This window comes from Oncorhynchus mykiss, chromosome 22, assembly GCF_013265735.2.
Source record: "Oncorhynchus mykiss isolate Arlee chromosome 22, USDA_OmykA_1.1, whole genome shotgun sequence".
NCBI lineage: Eukaryota > Metazoa > Chordata > Actinopteri > Salmoniformes > Salmonidae > Oncorhynchus > Oncorhynchus mykiss.
This window is the reverse complement of record NC_048586.1, coordinates 9,890,053-9,904,049: the sequence shown is the minus strand read 5'-3', so window position 1 is coordinate 9,904,049 and position 13,997 is coordinate 9,890,053.

Below are 13,997 nucleotides of genomic sequence, written 5' to 3'. Positions count from 1 at the left end.
ATGACGAAGCAAAACCAGGTTTTTACACATTTTTGCAAATGGATTCAAAATAAAAAACGGAAATATCACATTTACATAAGTATTCAGACCGTTTACTCAGTACTTTGTTGAAGCACCTTTGTCAGCAATTACAGCATAGAGTTTTCTTGGGTATGACACTACAAGCTTGGCACACCTGCATTTGGGGTGTTTCTCCCATTCTTCTCTGCAGATCCTCGCAAGCTCTGTCAGGTTTGATGGGGAGCATCACTGCACAGCTATCTTCAGGTCTCTCCAGAGATGTTAGATCGGGTTCAAGTCCGGGCTCTGGCTGGGCAACTCAAGGACATTGTCCCGAAGCCACTTCTGTACTGTATTGGCTGTGTGCTTAGGGTCGTTGTCCTGTTGGAAGATGAACCTTCACCCCAGTCTGAGGTCATGAGCGCTCTGGAGCAGGTTTTCATCAATGATCTCTCTCTACTTTGCTCCGTTCATCTTTGCCTCGATCTTAACTAGTCTCCCAGTCCCTGCCACTGAAAAACATCCCCACAGCATGATGCTTCCATCACCATGCTTCACCGTAGGGATGGTGCCAAGTTTCCTCCAGACGTGACGCTTAACATTCCGGCCAAAGAGTTCAATCTTGGTTTAATCAGACAGGAGAATCTTGTTTCTTATGGTCTGACAGTCCTTTAGGTGCATTTTGGCAAACTCCAAGTGTGCTGCCATGTGCCTTTTACTGAGGAGTGGCTCTAGGAGGAGTCTTGGTGGTTCCAAACGTCTTCAATTTAAGAATGATGGAGGCCATTGCAATCTTGGGGACCTTCAATGCTGCAGACATTTTTTGGTACCCTTCCCCAGATCTGTGCCTCGACACAATCCTGTCTCGGAGCTCTGTGGACAATTCCTTCGACCTCATGGCTTGGTTATTTCTCTAACATGCACTGTCAACTGTGGGACCTTATATAGACAGGTGTGTTCCTTTCCAAATCTAATTGAATTTACTACAGGTGGACTCCAATCAAGTTGTAGAAACATCTCAAGGATGATCAATGGAAACCGGATGCACCTGAGCTCAATTTCGAGTCTCATAGCAAAGAGTCTGAATACTTTTGTAAATAAGGTATTTCTGTTATTTATTTTTAATACATTTGAGAGAAAAAAAATCGAAAAAACCGGTGTTCGCTTTGTCATTATGGGGTATTGTGTGTAGATTGATGAGCAAAAACATTAATTTAATCCATTTTAGAATAAGGCTGTAATTTAACAAAATGTGAAACATATCATGGGGTCTGAATACTTTCCAAATGCACTGTATACCTATTATTAAGTTTCCATTGTCCTGAAGTGGTGATATCCGTGGAAGTACTGTACAAGTCTAGCTCTTGCCCTATATTTTTAGTTTGACTATAGTCAGACTCTTTGACTGTGACTTTGTGTTTCTATTAAGTGAATTAGCTCACCATTTCTAGGGTTTTGGGTCAAGGATGTTTCATGTCTAATTCAGTCAAGGGATTATATCGTTATTTTACAATTATCACAATTATATAGCCATAATTCAGAGGATCGTCCTTTCATTCTCTCAGCTCTTTCAATCTTTCATTCTGTCAATATTTCATTCTGTTCTTTCTCTGGCTTAACATAACACCTCCTACAGTGTGTCTAATCATCAGATCATGAGTCATGACTCTTGATGTATTTTGAGAGGGACTGGATGCTATTTAGCTCTGGCAATAAGAGCTATCTGAGCAATGTAGCTCCTGTGAGTACATGTCTACCAAGAAGGACAAGAGAGTAGTTACACTCTTAGAAATAAGGTGGTATCTAGAACCTAAAAGGGTTCTTCATTTGAACCCTTTTTGGTTCCCGGTAGAACCCTTTTGGATTCCATGTAAAGTCCTTTCTACATAGGGTCATGCATGGAACCCAAAAGGTTTCACCATGGAACCCAAAAGGGCTCTGCCTGGAAACAAAAAGGGTTATCCTATGGGGACAGCTGAAGAACCCTTTTGGAACCCTTTTTTCTAAGAGTGTATGGTTTGGCTGAATGTAAACTGAATTCAAAAAGGCAGAGTGATTCATACAGTACACACACCCCCATGTTTCCCCTGCCTCTGCTCTCCTCAGATGTAAGACACATGACATCATTAAAAGGGAGCTCTCAACCTCAGTGTGGGTTCCTCGTGTGGGTAGACTGTGTGTGTGTGTTTGTTTGTGTGTGTCTGTGTGGGAGAGAGAATGAAGCCATCCAAAGCGCCAGACCCATTGGTCCATGTTCACTGTATGCGTGCCCTACTGGAGGCTCTCGTACTGGGATACGTTCACTCCCACATCAGGGTAGAGGCTGGGGCTGAGTGAGAGAGGGAGTGGGAAGAGAGGAGTGAGAGAGAGAGAAAGAGAGGAAAGAGCCGGAGGGAGTCAGTGGGAAGAGAGCTCTGCCCCACAGCATAGAGAGGGTGTTTTTAGGTATGGTACATGCACACACAAACACACACACACACACACAGATCAATCTAAATACAGTTGCTGCTGCTGAGTTACTTTAATTGTGGGATTCATTTTAGGATTTTGTCAAGATTAGCTCAAGACTGATCTGCTGTTTTGAAGTCTATAACATTGTACGTATGTTTCATACAGTTCTCCTGGTTTCAGTCTCATTGAAAAGTTCATATATGAATAATTTCATTCCAAAATACAATACTATACATTTTCTGAAATATTGGTCAATTAGCTTTTATTGTTTAAAGACATGTTGATTGACATGGGGTTGTTTAATGACAGACATGTATTTGTTTAAAATCTAACACTTGATGGTTTCATTTCAGAGAGACAAATAATCATGTCTTTTTTTGCAAAATGCAATATATCCGCCTCACTCTCAGAGAAATAAGAATACTGCTGTGTTTTACACAGTCAAATGTAACAAATAAATAGATTTTTAATAAAGAAATGTACAAATGATACATTGCATTTAAAAAAAAAAAAAGATGATTCAATATAGTAATATTAGATCTGTATGTAAAACATTTACATTTTACATGTCAGTAATTTAGCAGATGCTTTTATCCAGAGTGACTTACATGACGTTTATTAATCTTAAGATAGCTAGGTGAGACAACCTCATATCACAGTCAAATATACAGGATACAAACATCCCATTCCAGCTTAACAATGGATACAAAGCATTTTGCAACAACAACAACAAAAATCTATGAATTAAAAATCTGAGAAAAGTCATATTTTACACACATATGAAGGTACCCATAAGCCCAAAAAACACAGCTGTGAAAAATTGGAAATAAACTCTTTAAAACAAACTCTTTAAAATCTATAAAACATAGATACAGTACATATTCAGCAGAGGGTTTCTCACCCTACTTTCTCTGTCTCCTCTCCTCTCAGATAGTAGGCTGCAGCTCAGACACTCTTGGCAGAATCGTCTCATATTGACTTTACCCTGCCTTCTATATGAGTTCTCTGTGTTCCCCAGGAAAAAAAATGAACAGAAAGCCCAGTACAGCATTCCCATATGGTCCTCTACTGACTAGATGTATTACACACACACACACGTGCAAACACGTACACATGAAAGTAAGCATGCACATACACACACATATACATACCTACGGTCATACACGCACACACACATGCACGCGCGCACACACAACCATTAGTCATCGTCTGTAGTAGTGGTCATATGGTGTATAAGTCATAGTAAGGTGGGAGGAATAGAACAGAGAAACAGACAGATGCGTTGTCCTGATCTTTCTCCAACACAGCTTTAGTCATACTGGATGTGACTGTGTGAAAGAAAGTGGCTTGGGCTCAAAACACGCTCCCTAGTGGTCTCTCTGGTGAATTGCAATGTGTGTGGCAAATAACAAAACATTAAAAAACGCTGACCTGGACTGTGTTAATTAGGCGGAGGTATAAAGTACTTAAGTAAAAGTACTTTAAAGTACTACTTAAGTCGTTTTTTGGGGTATCTGTACTTTACTTTACTATTTATATTTTTGACAACTTTTACTTCACTACATTTCTAAAGAAAATAATGTACTTTCTACTCCATACATTTTCCCTGACACCCAAAAGTACTCATTACATTTTGAATGCTTAGCAGGACAGGAAAATGGTCCAATTCCCACACTTATCAAGAGAACATCCCTGGTCATCCCTACTACCTAATCTGGCGTATTCCCTAAACACAAATGCTTAGTTTGTTATTTATGTTTTAAGGTTGTAGTGTGCCCCTGGCTATCCGTAAATAAGAAAAGCAAGAAAATTGCTTTGTTTAATATAATGTGAAATGATTTATACTTTTACTTGTACTTTTGATACTTAAGCATATTTTAGCAATTACATTTACTTTTGATACTTCAGTATATTTAAACAGAAATACTTTTAGACTTTTACTCAAGTAGTATTTTACTGGGTGACTTTCACTTTTACTTGACTCATTCTCTATTAAGCTATCTTTACTTTTACTCAAGTATGACAATTATGTACTTTTTCCATCACTGTCATCAGGCCATATGATGGAAAACTTTTTGCAATGGAAAATCAAAATTAGCATTACTGGACAAATCCAGGTAGTCCCTCCCTGTTTCAGTCCGTTTTCTTCTGTTTAGTGCCTAATGAACATGACCCTGTATTACATGAGACTAAATGTACTGTGCTGTAAAGTGGCTTTGTTTCAAAATACATATCGTAATTATATTGTAGAGGAAAACATTGTGTTAATCAGAGACAAAACATGAAGGCAGACAGACACAAAGTGGCGACTGGTCCAGAAGTCCAGTCCTCAGACCCCTCGGTCACATGCAATGGCATGAGCCAGCGGACAATACAAGACAACCAGGAAGTCTGAGGGAGGGAGAGACCACTCTGACACTGGGGGGGTCCTGAATTAGGGACACACACACAGCTCCCGGATTCCCCTGAGGGAAACAGGAAGTGAGACGGAGAGAGACAGGCGTGCGCTGCAGGAAGTAGACCCTGTGTCATTCCATCTCTGAACAGCTGTGAAAAGAGTCCCTCTTCTCTCTCTTTCTATCTCTCTCATCCCCTGCCCTCTCCACCACCTTTATTACCCCCAATGGATTCATAGTGCATTTCCAGGAACCTGAAATGACTGCTCAGTGTAGTGTACTGTGCATAGTAACCCTTGACCTCAGCTCTTTGTCCAGCTGCTGAGAATGGTACAGTATGTGGTTCTCCAGGAGACACCCGGGGCGTGAGTCCACAAGTCTGGCCAGAGGCAGGGCGTCACTCCTGGGGGAAGTGGTGGTTAAATGTGGGGTGTGGAGGGTGTGGATAGGGGTAAGGGAAGGTTAGGTATTGAAGGAGGCGTGGGGTGAGGAGGGGTAGGTATCGGTGCGAACAGGGAGAGCGGCTGGAGGAAGAGCGAGAGGAAGCCGTTGGAGGGAGGGGTGTGTGTGTGACAGAGAGAGAGAGAGAGAGCAGGAAACCCTGCTTGGTGTGGCGGAGGAGAATGGAATGTTTAAAAAGAACACGCTTCGTCTGAAAATGTCCAGGATGAGGGCGTCTGCTCGTGCCGCTGTGCGTGTGTCTGTGTGGGAGGATGTGACACTCATGTTGACTTGGCCACTCACAGGATATATGAAGAGGAGCGTGACCAAACAAGGGATCAGAGAGGGAAGTGTGCATATAGGTAGACGAGAGAGTGAGAGAGTGAGTGAGTGAGAAAGAGAGAGAAACCATGGGTGGAATGGGGCACTAAAAGTGAGAGTGAGTCAGAGAGAGAAGAAGAAGAGAAAGAGAGACGCCATCAGCTTCATTTCCTCTGACACCTTTCTCCTACAAAGGAAAGGGGAAAAGGAAGAGAGGAGGAAAGGAGAATGAGGGGAAGGGAAGGGACGGGACAGGGCTGGGCTGCAGAAGCAGACTGGCAGGCTCCTTTAAAAGAGTCTCCGTGTTGTCACACACACACACCTTAGGGGCACCACCCAACACCCACATATACACACACTCTGCCACCTTTAATCAACCTCCCACACAGTGTATAATACCCACAAACACTTCCTCCATCTACAGAGCCACACATACAAACCTGGAGAACACCACCCACAACCTGTAAACATGTTCCAGTAATGTTTACTGTAAATTACTGTCAGGGCAGTAGCCAGTAGGTTACTGTAAATGTACAGTAATTTACAGTAGATTTACAGGACCTTTACTGAAACACAGTAAAGTGCATTACTGGAAACACTTCCAGTGCATTACTGGAAGCACAGTGGTAAACGTTGTAGATTTACAGTGCAGGCAGCTAGTGCCAACGACGGGCAGTATTTCTGTTACATGTATTTGATATAGATATTTCAATAGTTTTAATAGCTATTTTATCATTTGTATTTCACTGGCTTGAATTACAATGCATGTATTTTTAAACAGTTTAACAAGAATATATTTAGTATTTTCTTATACAAATATGAACTTGCAAGTAGCTCGCTTAACTACAACAATATTCTCGGTAATGGGAACATAATCTTTTTACTTGCTATGACTGTGACATGTTCTTGTTAATCTTCCTAAGGATCCATCCCTTTTTTCAATTTTCGCCTAAAATGACGTACCCAAATCTAACTGCCTGTAGCTCAGGACCGGAAGCAAGGATATGCATATTCTTGATACCATTTGAAAGGAAACACTTTGAATGTTGTGGAAATGTGAAATGAATGTGGGAGAATATAACACATTAGATCTGGTAAAATATAATACAAAGAAAAAACCAACCATTTTTTATACCATCATCTTTGAAACGCAAGAGAAAGGCCATAATGTATTATTCCAGCCCAGGTTCAATTTAGATTCTGGCCACTAGATGGCAGCAGTGTATGTGCCACGTTTTCAGACTGATCCAATTAATCATTGTATTTCTGTTCAAAATGTTGTATCAAGACTACCCAAATGTGCCTAATTGGTTTATTAATAACTTTTCAATTTCATAACTGTGCACTCGCCTCAAAAAATAGCATGGTATTATTTCACTGTAATAGCTACTGTAAATTGGACAGTGCAGTTAGCTTAACAAGAATTTAAGCTTTCTGCCAATATCAGATATGTCTATGTCCTGGGAAATGCTCTTGTTACTTACAACCTCATGCTAATCGCATTAGCCTACGTTAGCTCAATCGCCCCGTGGGTGGGACACCGATCTGTAGAGATCCTTAATGCACTGACTGTAAGTCTCTCTGGATAAGCACATTTGCTAAATGACCAAAATGTAGATGTGAAAATGAACACTGGCAAAGTACACTGCTGGATATTATTCCAATGAGCTCCGCCCCCAAACCAAATTTAATCAAAACAGTTTGAGGGCAGAGCTCATTAGAATAATACCCAGCAGCTGGTGTTGGGACCGGAAAAACCTGGGGTTGGTGCTGTGGACCTGGGTGTACAGTAAAGGTTTAAGGTCAATCTTTTTTCTTTTTTTTTCAAAACTCAATACATGTCAAAGTTTCTAATCAAATTTAGTTAAACTTAAACATTTATAAACAATAAATAATCAATCCAATTTAAGTTAAATCCAAAGAAAAACAAACACATATTACCAAGAAACAAACACAAAAGCATTATTTCAAATAAGTAGGTTATAATAAGGTTTAAGACTTAATGTCACTCTGATCTATCCCCTACACATTCAATTATTGGGGCACTACTACCACACATCAGTTCAATTGGTACAGCATTCTCAGTAAAGGGTAAAACAAGGTTGTCCACTATCAGCATATCTATTAAGTATGGCCATCAAAATGTTAGCTATTAAAGTCAGATCCAACAATAATATTAAGGAGCTAGAAATCCAGCGCTTAAAACCAAAGTTGTCATTGTACACTGACGCTTCATGTTTTCTTTTAAATCCACAATCCCTGCACAGCCTCATAGAGGACCTCGATCATTTCTAACCTCTCTGGATAAAAATCTAATTATGATAAATGCGTCATATTACGTATTGGATCTCTAAAAACTTTTACATTACCGTGTAGCTTACCAATAAAATGGTCCGACGGTGAAATAGACAATCTCCAAAATATTGCAATTTTTTAAAACAAGCAATAGAAAGCTGGTTGCGATTTCAGTTTAATCCACCAGAAAAAAAATGAACAAATATTATGGTTAAATATAAAATATACTAATTTATTTAAAAAAATCTTTGTAAATGATATCAGAAATAGGACTGGTGGAGTTGTTACACATGCAGTTAACAAAAATATATGGAAATGTCTGCTCTATCCAAAATTATAACCAACTTATTGCAGAAAATAACATTAAACATTAATATTGTTGTTGGTTTTTATTTGGGGGGGGGGTAAAATTTGTATAATATTTGTAGAATGTTTTTGTAGAATGTTATATTTCCAACCATTCCTGAACCTGTGACCAAAAACAAGCTCCCTACTTTATGGGCAGTACCAAAACAAGTGATCTTATGATTCTGTCTCTTTGCAGCAAAATATACTGAGCTGGGATGGTTGTATCCCCCATATATTTATATATATAATTGCAACATTTACTTGGAGCTAACTCTGTAAATAGCACTGCTGGGTGATTTGAAAAGTCATAGTCAATCAAATAATAATATCTTTAATTTACAATTATCTTTCATTTACAATTTTTTAGAAACTATTAGAATAGAAAGGTTTAGAACGTTTTATGAAACATCACAACACAGTGGAAAAATATATGGCAGCTAAAAATGAAAACTGGATGGTCTTCAGAGATAGATGGGAGGGGTTGAGGGGAGCTGAAGGCTGGGACTGGATGGTCTTCAGAGATAGATGGGAGGGGTTGAGGGTAGCTGAAGGCTGGGACTGGATGGTCTTCAGAGATAGATAGGAGGGGTTGAGGGTAGCTGAAGGCTGGGACTGGATGGTCTTCAGAGATAGATGGGAGGGGTTGAGGGGAGCTGAAGGCTGGGACTGGATGGTCTTCAGAGATAGATGGGAGGGGTTGAGGGTAGCTGAAGGCTGGGACTGGATGGTCTTCAGAGAGAGATGGGAGGGGTTGAGGGTAGCTGAAGGCGGGGACTGGATGGTCTTCAGAGATAGATGGGAGGGGTTGAGGGTAGCTGAAGGCGGGGACTGGATGGTCTTCAGAGAGAGATGGGAGAGGTTGAGGGTAGCTGAAGGCGGGGACTGGATGGTCTTCAGAGAGAGATGGGAGGGGTTGAGGGTAGCCAAAGTCTGGTGCTTAAAACAAACAAAGATGACTAATGTAAAACATACTGTCTGTGAAATGTCCATTAGTTGTGATAGGGTTAGGGGTTAGGGGAAAACAATAAAGAAAACAATAAAGAATAATAATATCTAAAAAATTATATATTGTTTAAATAATATGTATTTACAAATAAAAACATATATTGGGATTGGAAATTATGCAGATAATTACATTGATAGAAGCCACAATCTATTTGCAGTATTAAAGCTGATCTTCCCCCTAAAATATAAATCTAACAATAAATAATTAATCCAACTTAAGTTAATCATAAAACAAAAAAAGCACCAAAAATAATTAATTTAACTAAGTAAAGGTTTAAGACTTATATCACTCTGATCTGTTTCCTGTACACATCAAATTGTTAGTTCTCTACTACCACATATCACCTCAATTGTTACAGCATTCTCAGTAAGGTGTGCAACAAATATAGCCACTTACAAGGCATGCCTCAAAATATGTTAATGAGCCAGAGATTTATTCCCCACCCACAATGCACCATAATTCACAGTATGCTGCTATAAATAGACAGCAAATCAGGTAATGAAGTGCTTTACTGTAAAATGGTATTATAAAATACATTTTACAGCATTGTAGGGTAATGCCATTGAGCCCCCATAATGCATTGCTCTTTACAGTACTGAACTGTAATATAGAATAACAGTAGCTAACTGTAGATTTTTGCTGTAAATGTACAACAATTTGTTACAGCGCACACATCCACACCAAACACACCACCCACAGCACACCAAACACTCCCAACATATCAATTCCTTTTGCTTTATATACAGGGGTTGACAATTACTACTACAAGTAGCATTATTATAATAAAGTACTACTACTACTTCCACTACTACTACTACTACCTCAGCAGTCAAAACTGATTGAAATAAGGTTTCTAGTTCTGATCTTAAGCTGCTTTTAATGACGTCACCTCAACCTCAACCTTCGGGGATGTATATAAAGTGTAATATTGGGATGCAAACTCAAAATGGATTACATTTCAACTCTATATTTGACTTGGTACAGGAGTCTTCTTTTTAATTATTATCCCAGAACCGTGTGTGAGGTGTACACTTTCGTTTCAAAGTAGATTTGTTTAAGACTACCAAGGAACACTCTGTGTGAACCTGATTTAGCCCACTGTGGTAAAAGGTTAAAAGAGCAGGGCAGACAGCCCACACACCCACACCCCAGGAGGGCAGTGGGGTAGAATGTAAAACAAGCGGGGCTATCTGGAGAGAGATAAGACGTGAAGTTATGCCTTGACAGCGTGACTATGACATCACGGCTGCGTCTCTCACTCTCCCTCTGTCCCTAGGCTAGACGACACCACCGGCCTAATATAGCCATCAACATTGCTGCCAGACAGACACACAACCAGGAACAGGGGGCTAGTCTGGCATGCACTCTGGCATGTGTGTGTGTGTGTGTGTGTGTGTGTGTGACGTCTCCGTTACATCAGGCGACGCCGCAGTCCAGCTGACTGAGACATTCCAACATGGCTGTAGAAGAATATCTTATTTAGAGATTAGTGTATGTGTGTGAGTGAGTGATTGCGTGCGTGCGTGGTCATGGGGTCATTGTCACCATAGGCTAAATGTATCCTCTGTGACGTGATGCCACTAGGTTATTGATTGTGTGTTTTGCTATAATGCTGCTTTAACTGTCCATTTCCATACAGTCTGGGGTTTCTGAAATGTATGGACATAGTAGATAATTCAATAAGACATATTACAGGGGCATTTTCAGTGAAGTGTTTTTTTAAATTACCATTATTATACTTCTTTACATTGTGTTATATAGATTCATGTGGTTGACTTTAAACGTCTGTGGTAATATATACACTGATTTATTTATTTACATTTGAAAATCATTTAAACTCAGCTGAATGTATTTGTCTGAATCGTCTGATGTTTGGTTTAATTATATTAATGTTGTGTCATATTTATCCCATATTATTTAATGGTGTGACAGGCAGGGTAAAGGCAGGGGGGAAACTAAATTGAATGAATTACCAAATTAAAAACAGAAAGTAATTAACATAAATTATACATTAACCATATGAAAGAAGTTATTTTTCGCTCACGACACTTACATTAATTTAAATATTATTTGTTGATGAGATATTTCTCAAATGCCAATTAGGTCAACTGTAAAAACAAGTGTTTAAGAATTGAACGCAAAACGAAACACTTTTCTGTAACACTTTTTAAACGCATCAAGGCATTTAGAATTTAAATGAAAACGCGTCATAGTGTTTAGTAAACACCAGAACATGTTGATTCACTATAACACTTTTTAAACACATGAACACGTTTATTCAGCACAAGGCATTTAGGTTTTAACGCTACTGTACGGTGTAAAGCTGTGTTTGCATATTTCCCAACATGCCTTTCGAGTGAAAATGAGAGACACCCGCCCATGATTGTGTATGTTAGTGACAGAGACATCCTTGTTTCATTCTAAAAATAATTATCACTGAGGTTTTCACCAAGTGAAAGTTTAGGGGAATGTGTATTGAATGAAGTTATAGGTTTATCATCCTCCCCATAGTTGTTTGAAAATCCTGGGTCATGAGCTATGTCAGACCTGCAAGTCACAATTAACTGGTTTGTAACTAACTAGTTCCTAGCGGAATCCAGCCAAATGGAGGACACACCATAAATTGGACTGCTTGGACCCATAGCCTGCACTCAGAATGACTGCTATGGTAAAGATTTAATAAACAAGACTACCTAAACCTTATAAACTGGAACAGCCATCTCAGTATTCTAAATATCAACCTGCTACAAAGCATACTGGGAAATATGATAATGAGGCCCCTCCCACATCCTTTTCTCTCTGAGTGACGATAGGAAAGTAAACACTGGTGTCTAAAATCTGAACACAAATCTGAGATACATTGTGTTCTCCTGGTTGGAAACTGAGTGGAAAAAGCTGCCTGTCATGTTTAAATTTCCATTCTAAACAACTGTGTTTAAGATGAGAACACTTATTGGCTAATCATAATGCCTAATGTTTAAGTTTTAAATACTGATGCTCAGGTTATAAATGTGTCAGGTTTCATGGTTTTAGAGTGTATATTTTGAAAACGCATTACACTACTTGTTAATCATTTAGCTTCAGCCCTCTTAAATTGCAATAAGAATTGAAATATTCTTAGAGCAGTGGTTCACTGGGCAGGTTCTCTCTCCCTCTCTATCTCTACCTTTTCACGAGGTCAGTTACCCGTTGAGGCGCTGTGGGGCCAGCCGGCAGTATTCCCAGGGTGCTGGGCTGTTGGGGTTCACACCTTTTACTCTTCAGGAATCTCTGGAATTCCCAGCTTCATTTCCACTGCGAGGCGGGAGCACCAATTGCCATTGTGTGTGTGCGTGTTAGGGTGTGTGGTGATATGAAAGACCCCGCCTGTGTGTGTTGAAATACATAGTACTACGCCCGTACATCCACCCAGAGAAGAAGCAGGGAGTACTCTCCGTGTGAGACCACAATAGAGTGACTCACACACACACACACACACACAGCGTTATCAGGGTAATTTCTGACACTGCTGCTCAGTGATTGTTCGGTATTGCCTTATTGTATTGCATCGCTATAAACATATGAATGTATTTACAGTAGGTGACTTTGAATACATCCATTGCTTGACATACAATTTGGGTCTTTAAAGACCGTATTGATTTGAATGAATATTATGTCAAAATGCTTGATTGCGATGTATAATGCATTTACAGTACATATGTAGGATCTTAATTTGAACCAAATTTTTTTTGTTCAGAATTTTGCAAACTTGTAGTCTATTCACGTTTTTAAAAGACTTCTAAAGGTAGTAATTTCCACTTTAAAATGTCAGACTTGATTTCCCCTAACGAAAAAAGTATCACCCCCTACAAAAAAATTCCATTAATTAAAGTCCACATAATAATGAACTTTTCCTGTTGATGCAGGATTATTTTCCTGCTGTAGCAAGATGGCTCAAATTAAGATCCTACATCCTTTATTTATAATGAATTCACTCATCAAATTAGTCTTACATTTTTATGAAGCTGATATATCGCTAAATTAATTTCAAAGTCACTGCACATATTCATTTATATTTTATATATTTTATATTTAACAAATATTTTATATTTAATAATATTTTAAAACATATTTTACCCTAATATTTAGACTTTTCCAGAACAAGGAATTGCATAACTGTAATTTACTAATTTACTTAAATGTACATTTTAAATAATTGTTTTTAAACTCACCTAAGGGGAAACAAAGGTGAATTGAATTGTACAAACGTTTCTTTCAACTAGGGTAATCAGCAATCCATATAATTTTAAATATTTAATTGTAATTTTCAACAATTAATTGAATTATTTTTAAAATTAATTACACAAATTAATTGTATACATATTTTACAATTTTCTGTTAAGAATTTGAACAATTTATTTAGCTGTCTAGAATTATTACACTAAAAATGTACTTACACACCTGAAGCAAGCAAACTATTATTTTAAGAAAACACATGTTAAGTAAAATACCAAGAATAAGATTCTCTGACATTGCAGTCATTACCTCCCCATTATGCCTTTCTAGTGAAGGTAATTCCAGCTGTTTGTCCCCAAGTTCCAGAGTCCTTTTGCCAGTCATGGCTCTGAGTCATGCTAGCTAAACCACACTAACGCTAGCTAGCTACCAGAGCTGAGAGCCACTATTGAACACTATGAGAGACTTACAGAGAGCAGTAGTTTCTCTGTGCTGCTGACACATGGCAAGCTGTGATTCATACA